The 8,085-nt window shown below is 54.0% G+C and overlaps 1 long non-coding RNA gene across 2 annotated transcripts; it reads left to right on the forward strand.

Moving 5' to 3' along the window:
- Nucleotides 1-2,653: 2,653 nt before the first annotated feature.
- On the forward strand, nucleotides 2,654-5,430 carry LOC138688289 (uncharacterized). Of its 2 annotated transcripts, XR_011327322.1 has the most exons (5): nucleotides 2,654-3,344; nucleotides 3,717-3,775; nucleotides 4,161-4,315; nucleotides 4,742-4,851; nucleotides 4,971-5,430. It is a non-coding gene; the product is annotated as an uncharacterized lncRNA (long non-coding RNA). The 2 variants fall into 2 exon arrangements; XR_011327323.1 differs by lacking the exon at nucleotides 2,654-3,344 and having other exon boundaries at nucleotides 3,489-3,775.
- The last annotated feature ends 2,655 nt before the right edge of the window (nucleotides 5,431-8,085 follow it).

Here is an 8,085-nt window from a genome sequence, read left to right on the forward strand (position 1 = left end):
AAGGTCCCAGAAAATGGGTCTGGACTTCTGACCACTGTCTTGGCATCACTTCCCAGTGCTGCATTGGCTCAAGATGTCAACCACCCACAGGTGCTGGCTCCCTTCCTTCCTACAGCAGAGTCTGGGGGACCTGCTGTCACATCAGGGAAACCAAGTGATTGGTCTTCCCCCCCTGCAAGGCAGACTCTGCTGACATCCACTGAAGCCCACCCTTCCCCTGCTCAGACCAGGGCCCCCAGTGCTGGAGGTCCCCCTGTGATGGGGCTGAGCTCAGCAGCCTCTGATACTGTCCTGGAACCTGGAGTGACCAAAGCCTCCTATGAGGATGGAGATGTTATGGTGGCTTCCCCTTCTCCAAGAGCTGCAGGTGTGACACGTGGCTTCTCCCTGGGGTCACGTACCCAGAGGCCATCTCTGCATCTGGATCCCTCCCTCTCGACAGCATCTGAGGATGGACCCACTGCAAGCCAATGCCAGGCCATGAAGGTGGCAGAGATGACTGTGCTGCCTGGACCGGTGGCTGTGGCAGAAGAAGCCGGGCACAGTGAGCCCTGGACAGCATCGGTAGGAGCCACTGCTGCTCCAGCAGGACCTCCAGGGCCCACCCATGCCAGCCCAGGCTCTGTGACTCTTCCCAGCTCCAAGAACCCTGCTCTGGGGCATTGCTCTGAGGCTGTGCACCACACCGGCACCACAACCTCGCCATCTCCATCCTACCTGCTGACTTCCACCGGATCTGTGCATGCAGCTGGCTCCCTGCCCAGCTCTCAGACCCTGGCTGCACCATCAGGAGTGACCCTTGATGTTCAGTCTGTATCCGGTCACTCTGTCACCTCCCAGCATCTCCCTACAGCTGCCAGAGAGACCTTCACCCCAGCTGAGTGGATGACAATGGGCAAACCTGGGTCCCCAGGGGCGAAGCATCCCTGCATCCCTGCATCCCACCCCCCCGGGCTCCCCTCTCCTGCACAGCCTCTGCCTGTGCATGTGCTGCCTTTGCGGTTCCGGCTCTTGGGCATCGCTTACGCCGAGGCTCTGAGCAGCAGGGCTTCGGAGACCTACAGGGAGCTGGAGGAAGAAGTGAGGCTGATGGTGAGCGCAGGAGCTGGTTGGTGGAGATACTGGTACTTCCGGGTGTAGGGGTTGCAGCTGAGAAGCTACTGCAGCAAGCCCTGCTGGGGTGAGGACCCTGTGGGCTGCATCAGCCCTGGCTTGGTCTATCACCTACCTAGGCATGGTGGAGACAAGCAAATCCCCAGCATGGCTCTGGCAGAGCTGGACTGGGATGCATGGTTTGAGGCGGGACTGGACTCCCCTCACCTCCAGCAGCTAACAGGGCCATTGCACACCATGTTGGTGTCAGGGTATTCCCTCCCGGGTGCTGGTTCCAGGCTGATGGGAGCCCTGGGTATGCCAGTTCAGCCATGACCATCCCCAGAGACCTGGTGTACCCTGGGCAGATTATGCTGCCTTCCCTCTGTATTTATTGCATGCCTCCTGGTACAAAGCTTCTCAATTAACAGGTGCTTCTTTCTTCCAGCTAAACCAAATGCTGTCCACCTATGAGACCTTCCTGCAGGCAAATGTCCTTGAGTTTATGTGAGTATGCAGCTCTGCCCTGGGGCAACAGATGTAGAGGGGTGTGTTTGGCTTGGAGGGAAGGGTTTGCCCAGCAAAATGCTCCAGATGGGTCTTGTGAGGGCCTATGCTCCCTCCCCAGGGTCATCATCCCAAGGAATCCTTGGTTGAAAGTGTCTGAAGCTCCAGATAAAGCCACCTGAGACCTCTCTTCAGGTGAGGTGTTAATGTGAGGATGATGGGGCTCTAAAGCTTCTACCAAAGGGGAGGTGGGCTGCCCATCATCTCATCTCCTTCCCAGGAATGGCTCGGTGGTTGTGCGAGGGGAAGCTCTGTTCAGGGGAGATGCTCCTGCTCCCACCAACTCCCACCTCATCCGGACGGTCGTCACGGAGGCGAGCAAGGGAAGGAGCATCTTCAGCTGGCAACTGGAGCCACAATCTGTCCAGTCCAGTGGTAAGCTGTGGAGATCTTCCCACAGCAGAGCTGCTGCTGTCAAGTGTCCTCCCTATACCTCTATCAAAGCCAAGACCTCCCCAGCTTGGATTTCAGCCTTCACCTTCACTTAGCATTCCTTCTCCTGACCCACGCAAAACCCTTTAGCGTGAAGGATGCTGGACACCATGTCTGCAGCAGTTGGACCTGTGTGGTCCCATGCTTCTGCTAAAGTCTCTGTCTTCCCCTCCTTGACCTGCTTCTCCTGTCCTGGGAGGTGGTAGATACCAAGCCCTTCCCTCAGCTGCCCTGCTGGCTTCTGCTTTCAATGTGTGGCAGAGGATGAACTCAAGGCTGACTGATATCTCCCGGGGAAGGTGGAGGAACAGGTATGGGCATAACTGCCTTCTGAATCCTTTTAGGCTTCAACCTGGAGAACCTGGAGCCAGAGAAGCTGTCCATCTCTCTCACTGCCCTCCAGTTTGGGAGCAGCAGGATAAACTCCCTGGAGAGGCTGATCAGCAAGGTATAGCAAGCCTTGGTGGCTCTTCTAAAGGATGATGCTGCGAAAACAGGTGCTGGCTACTGCACTGCCTGCCAAGTGGGATAATGGGCCCTAAAGCAGGGGCAGGGTGTGAGCTGTTGTCTCCTCTTCATCTAGGTGACTTGGTCTCTCAATGCCCTCTACAGTGTGAGGAACTTCACTGTTACCCAGCTCAGGTATGGGACACAACTACCCTTCTCCAAAGCTCTTTGTTAAGTTACCTTTGCTACCTCTGGCGTGTTCTGCAGCTGCGAAGGTGGAAAGGCTGAGTTGTGCTGTGCTAGGAAACCTGGAAGGGTGGTGTGCAGCTGGTGGCAAATACTGCAACTGAGCACATTCCCTGGGCTGAGCAGTCATGAGCTGCTGAAAAAAAAAAAGACCAGCAAGAGTGTGCTTGGTGAGCCTGGTCTCAGCTCTCCCACCTTGCTTAGAGCCCTTCTCTCCCCTTAGAAACCTCAGTGGGGACCTGGAGATTGCTGGAGACCTCCACCTTGACACAGTCATCCATGCTGACGTTGCAGAGGTTCTGCAGGCCTTGACAGCTCTGGCAACCTGCTCCGTGGACCTGACCTCCCTCTCAGTGGAGGGTAAGGACAGTCCCTGTGTGTGGTAGGGCTCGCTGCCAGCTCTGCTCACCTAGCACTCATGTCTTGCCTCTTCAGGAGCCAGGCTTCACCTACAGGTTTACCCGGTCTCCTTCCTCATCACCAACAGACGCTTCAGTGAGGACCTTCTGGATCCACATGCTATAGAGCACCAGGAGCTCACCAGAGACCTTGAGGATGTGGTAGGCATGGCTGGTGGGAGGGGGCCAGGGTCCTCCCAGGGTGCTGAGCAAAGGAGGCTGAGGACCACTGGAGGACAAGGGACTGCTTTATGCTGTCCAAACCAGACCTTCAACTCCAGTGCTGTGGCTGATTACCTGCTGGAGGCAGGCACTGAGGCTTTAGCGGCAGAATGTTTTCTCTCTGCTGATGGTGCTTCAGTGGTTCAGGCCACCACGATGCAGCCAGGGACCTGGAGGTGCTGCAGAATCACAGCTGCCCTGTGTCCCTGAGGTAGTGGCTGTCCCAGTTCCATCATGGCTGTGGAAATGGTGGTCTGGCTGGGTGAAAAGCCCCAAAGGCTGGTGGGGAGCTGAGCAAAACTTCTCTTCCAGGTGGCGAGAGCCGTGAGGGACCACAGGAGCTTCCTGCAAGTGGTGATAAGAGGATTCCTGTGAGTGGGAGCAGAGGGTCTGCTGGGGCAGAAGGGAGGGGCAGGGAGGTACAGAGCCAGGGAGGTCTCCCTATGACCATCAACCAACAGGTCATGGCTGTTGGGTGTATCATCTCAGCCACAGAAGGGTTTGCAACAGGCAGCTGAGGTCAAGCATCTACCTACTGTCTCAGGAGTGACTTGCTGGACCCCCAGGGATGGCCCTTCCATCCCAAAGAGCAGATGCAAAACCAATGCTTCCCTGGGTGCAGAGACATCCTCCTGGGGCCCCTCTGAGCAAAACCAGCTGGGAGTCTGGCTGTGCCCATGGCCACAGCCCAGCATATGGCTGCAGGGTCACGGTAGGACTGGCAGCTGCTGGAGCTCTTCCCAACTTCATCCACAGGCCTGGCTCCTTGATCTGCCATGGGGATGTGGTCTTCCAGCACCCTGCTCCAACCAGCCTGGAAGTTTTGGAGGCACTTGTGCTCTCAATTGGGCCAAACAAGACTTTGGCTGGTTCAGTCTTCCAGGTGGACCCATACTCTCTTGCTGTGGGAGGTAAGCTTCCCATTTGGGGTATGGGTATACAGGTTTCATCAGCTTGTGGCTCCATGCCTGCAGTGTGAACAGAGTAGACCCACAACCAACTAGATCTGGATCCCTTGTGCAAAGAGAGGGTGAGATGTCTTGCCTGGTAAGGTGAGCAGCTTGCAATGGTTGATCTGGAAGTACAATTCTAGGAACAACCATGCCCTATCCCTCTGCGCAGCCTTGGGGGGGGATGGAGACAGACCCATCTGCTGCAGGCTGGCATAGGACAGGAGGGAAGGGTTACCTGGAAAGAGCATGGAGGGTGTCAAATGGATGTATATTGGCATCCTATATATTACCTCTGGTCTCCTAAAGGAGAGTGGGTGGCTGCTGCCTTGCGAGGTAGAGCCCCTGTGTCCTGCAAGCTGTCCTAACTGCTGTCCTCTGCTCCAGAGGACACTCTGCAGCCTCCCCTGCCCCAGCCAGGCTTTCCTGAGTATGGTGTGGCCATCATCATCGTGTGCGGCCTCTGCATCATTACTGCTCTGATCATCGTGCTGGTGGTAAGGGTGATGTCTGTCTGCTGGGGCAAAGCAGTCCTGGTCCCTGTGCGAGGGGAGCACAGAGCAGAGGACCAGCATGGGGCCAGGCATGGCTGCAGCTTCCATGCTCTCCTCCTTAGTGTCTGAGGACCAGGATGTTCAGCTGGTGGGATATGGCAGTCCTCTGGGACAGAAGCTACTCTGAAGCGAGGACCCAAACCCTGGAAATGGATAACCGAGGGATCTGGTCACCCTCTGAACAGGCAAGTGGTCTTTACGCTCCCTGGAATTAGTTTCTGTGCCTTGGAGCTGGAGCTTTGAAGCACAGCTGGCGTTCCTGCAGGTCATAGGTCACTGTTGTACTTGGTGATGGTCCTGGGCAATGCCAGGAGTTGGAGAAACCCCTGGGGGGCTGGAGGGAAGGAGACTTCACTCCCTGCCCTTGCTGGAGGTGGGCACGGTGACTTGTCCTCCTCTCACCCGCAGGGCCCTGAGGATGCTCAAACAAGCTTGCAAAACAGTGCTGCCTGATGAGAAGATGCAGCTGATTGGGGGGGAGCCTGAAGAGGGGTTGTGGAGGGAGAGATGTTCAGATGATGCTCATCAGGATGCAGCTGCCAAACCCTCCCTGAGAAGGATGCAGGCTCAGGTGTATAAAGGAATAACTTTGTACGTTGAACTTTAATAAACTGTTTATAGAATGTCAAACCTAGCTGTGAATGGTCTCTGTTGCTGCTCCTCCCGCCTGGGAGGGCAGCCCTGCCCTGGGCTAGGAGCTGTAATGGGCAGCTGCCAGACACTGTGTGGCTTATACTTTACACCCAGGCTTGCTTAAGAGCTGCATGCTCTTCCTGGCCAAACCTGGCTTTGAGCACCTCAAGCTGTGTGCTGCTGGTCTATCTGGTATTGATAAGCTGAGCTTGGTCCTCTCCAGCTCTTGATTAACTGCTCAGTATGGTTAGTTTGTTTAAAAGGGGGTGGGGGGTGTTGAGTGCTGGGCTGCTCCCTAGGGAAAGCAGCCCTTCCTGTTCTGCACTGAGCACTCCCCTTCACCCCAACAGGCACAGCACCCTATGATGGGGGCTGTTATTGCTGCCTATTTAACTACCAGGCAAAGCTTTTTTTTTCCCCACCCAAAAGCTTGTTTTTTCCCTCTCTGCTGCATGCTTTTCCTCAATGTGTGGGACTGTGCTCTGTGCAGAGGCAGAAAGCAGGCTCTGCATACAGATGCTTGCTTCAAAAAAGGGATTTCAGTTGCTTTTTTTTTTTTTTTACTCTCTAATCAAAGGTCATCCAGTCCTGTGGCCCTCCAAAGCAGGTGGGGAAAGCCTCTCTGCAGCCCAGGCAAGGGGCAGGGCTCACCCCATCCTGCTCTGAGGGTGCTTGTCCCTGCTTGCACCCCATGAGGGCTGGTCCCATAGGAGTAGGGAGCCTGGATGCTGCTGGCTGGGATGTGCTGAGCTCCCCCGCTCCTTTCAAAGGGGGAGAGGAGCTAAAACTAACCCTTCCCTGTGCTCTGCAAAACAAGGAACTTTAAAGGGAACAATGCTTAAGCCTCATTGTTTCTAAGACTATTCATATTAGACATATAACTAATGATTAGAGATTGCTTTAGATGTGATTAATAGAATGCAGGTGCTTATAAAACAATATGCATAAGCTGCTCATTTGTCCTGTGTGTAGCCCCCACTGTGGCTGGCTTAAAACCCAGTCAAGCTGAATCAACAGAAGAAGGATCATACATCTTAGACCTAAGACATAAGAGTAAGTGATTAACTTTAGAGCAAGATAAATTAATAGAATAGCCTGAGTGATTTTTCAGAAATTCAAAGGTCATCTTTGATGTGTAAGAAGATAAGTGATTGTGGTGACCGGAGACCTTCTGCCTACGACCTCTAACTTCAGAAGAACTGGGACACTAGAATTGATGAGATAAGATGATGATGAATGATAATGACATGGGAACCGAGATCCACTGGAACGTTATAAAGACTTTGGACTGGGATAACGGGTGGTAAAAAGGTATATAAGACTAAGAAATTTTTGGAAGGTTGCCATTCACTGTGGTGGTGGCCCAACTAGCAAACCTAGAGAAACCCATGACTAAAAATTCTTTAACAGGAACGCACTTAGCGCTCCTCAGCTCCCACCCTCCCCTGCCAGCTCCTGCCTGGAAATGACCCACAAGCAGCAAATTCCTCAGGGCGGGGAAAAACCTGCTACATCCCCAAACCTTGAGAAAATCAGAGCTGAGGTGCTGGAAGGCACAAAGAAGCTGCCACCACTGCTGCGTGTTAATTCAAATCTGTAGGGCTGGCTTTGCAAAGCAAGAGCCGAAAACTTCCTCGGAACTGACTCACCTCCTCACTTGGATGTCACCTACCCCCCGTGCGTGAGTGAAGAGTAATAAGAGTAACCCAAAGCCTGACCAGCTGGCTTCTGCTGTACTTAAGAGGAGAAAAAAAGGAAGCGATTCTATAGAAGTCTCTTTAAAGGCTGGTTTTCTAGAAGTGACTCTTACCCAAAGGCACAGGCGGGAACCACCTGACCTGCAGCCGTGAAAGTGCCAAAACAGGGGCAATCCCAATGGTGGGAAAATAATGGATGATTGTGAATGTGCTCAAGGGACTTGCAGCTGGGATGTAAAAAACCACATGTATCATACTAATCGTTTTGTCCTGTGCATTTGACAAGTGGAACATCTGTGTTCAGATAACATCAGCCTGCGATAGACTCAGAGGCACCTATCGAACATGCTTGAGATTCCTGCCCTGCTGTGGGAAAGATCAAGGCATGGTGGTAAACTACGTCTCTACGAATTCCTGAATTACAGGTGAAAACATCAGGTTTGGCGATCCTTCAGCATGGACCGAGCTCCGCGATGCCTGCGTCCTCACTTGCGTGCCTCTGCCTGGGCGCTGCTCCGGGGATCCCCTGGTTGGCAAGGTAATGAAAATAAATTTACTCTTTGCCTTTCATCTGCGGTTTTGCGGTTGTTCCTGCATCCTGCCCGCGCTGGTTTGCACGCCAACAAATGGGCTAAGCGAGTGTGCGAGTCAGCCTGGATAAAAACAAACTGTACCGATGAAGAACGAGGCAGGGGGAAAAAAAAAAAGAATACCCTGGTCCATCTAGAAATGACACGATGGGGTGGTTTGGCAGTTTGAGGTTGCTGGGGTGAATGGCCGGGGGCTGGCAGCTGCCTTGCTCTGCAGCAGCCACCGGGTCCCTGCCCGATGCCCTGGAACCCCGCAG

This window comes from Haliaeetus albicilla, chromosome 12 (genome assembly GCF_947461875.1).
Source record: "Haliaeetus albicilla chromosome 12, bHalAlb1.1, whole genome shotgun sequence".
NCBI classification, from domain to species: Eukaryota; Metazoa; Chordata; class Aves; order Accipitriformes; family Accipitridae; genus Haliaeetus; species Haliaeetus albicilla.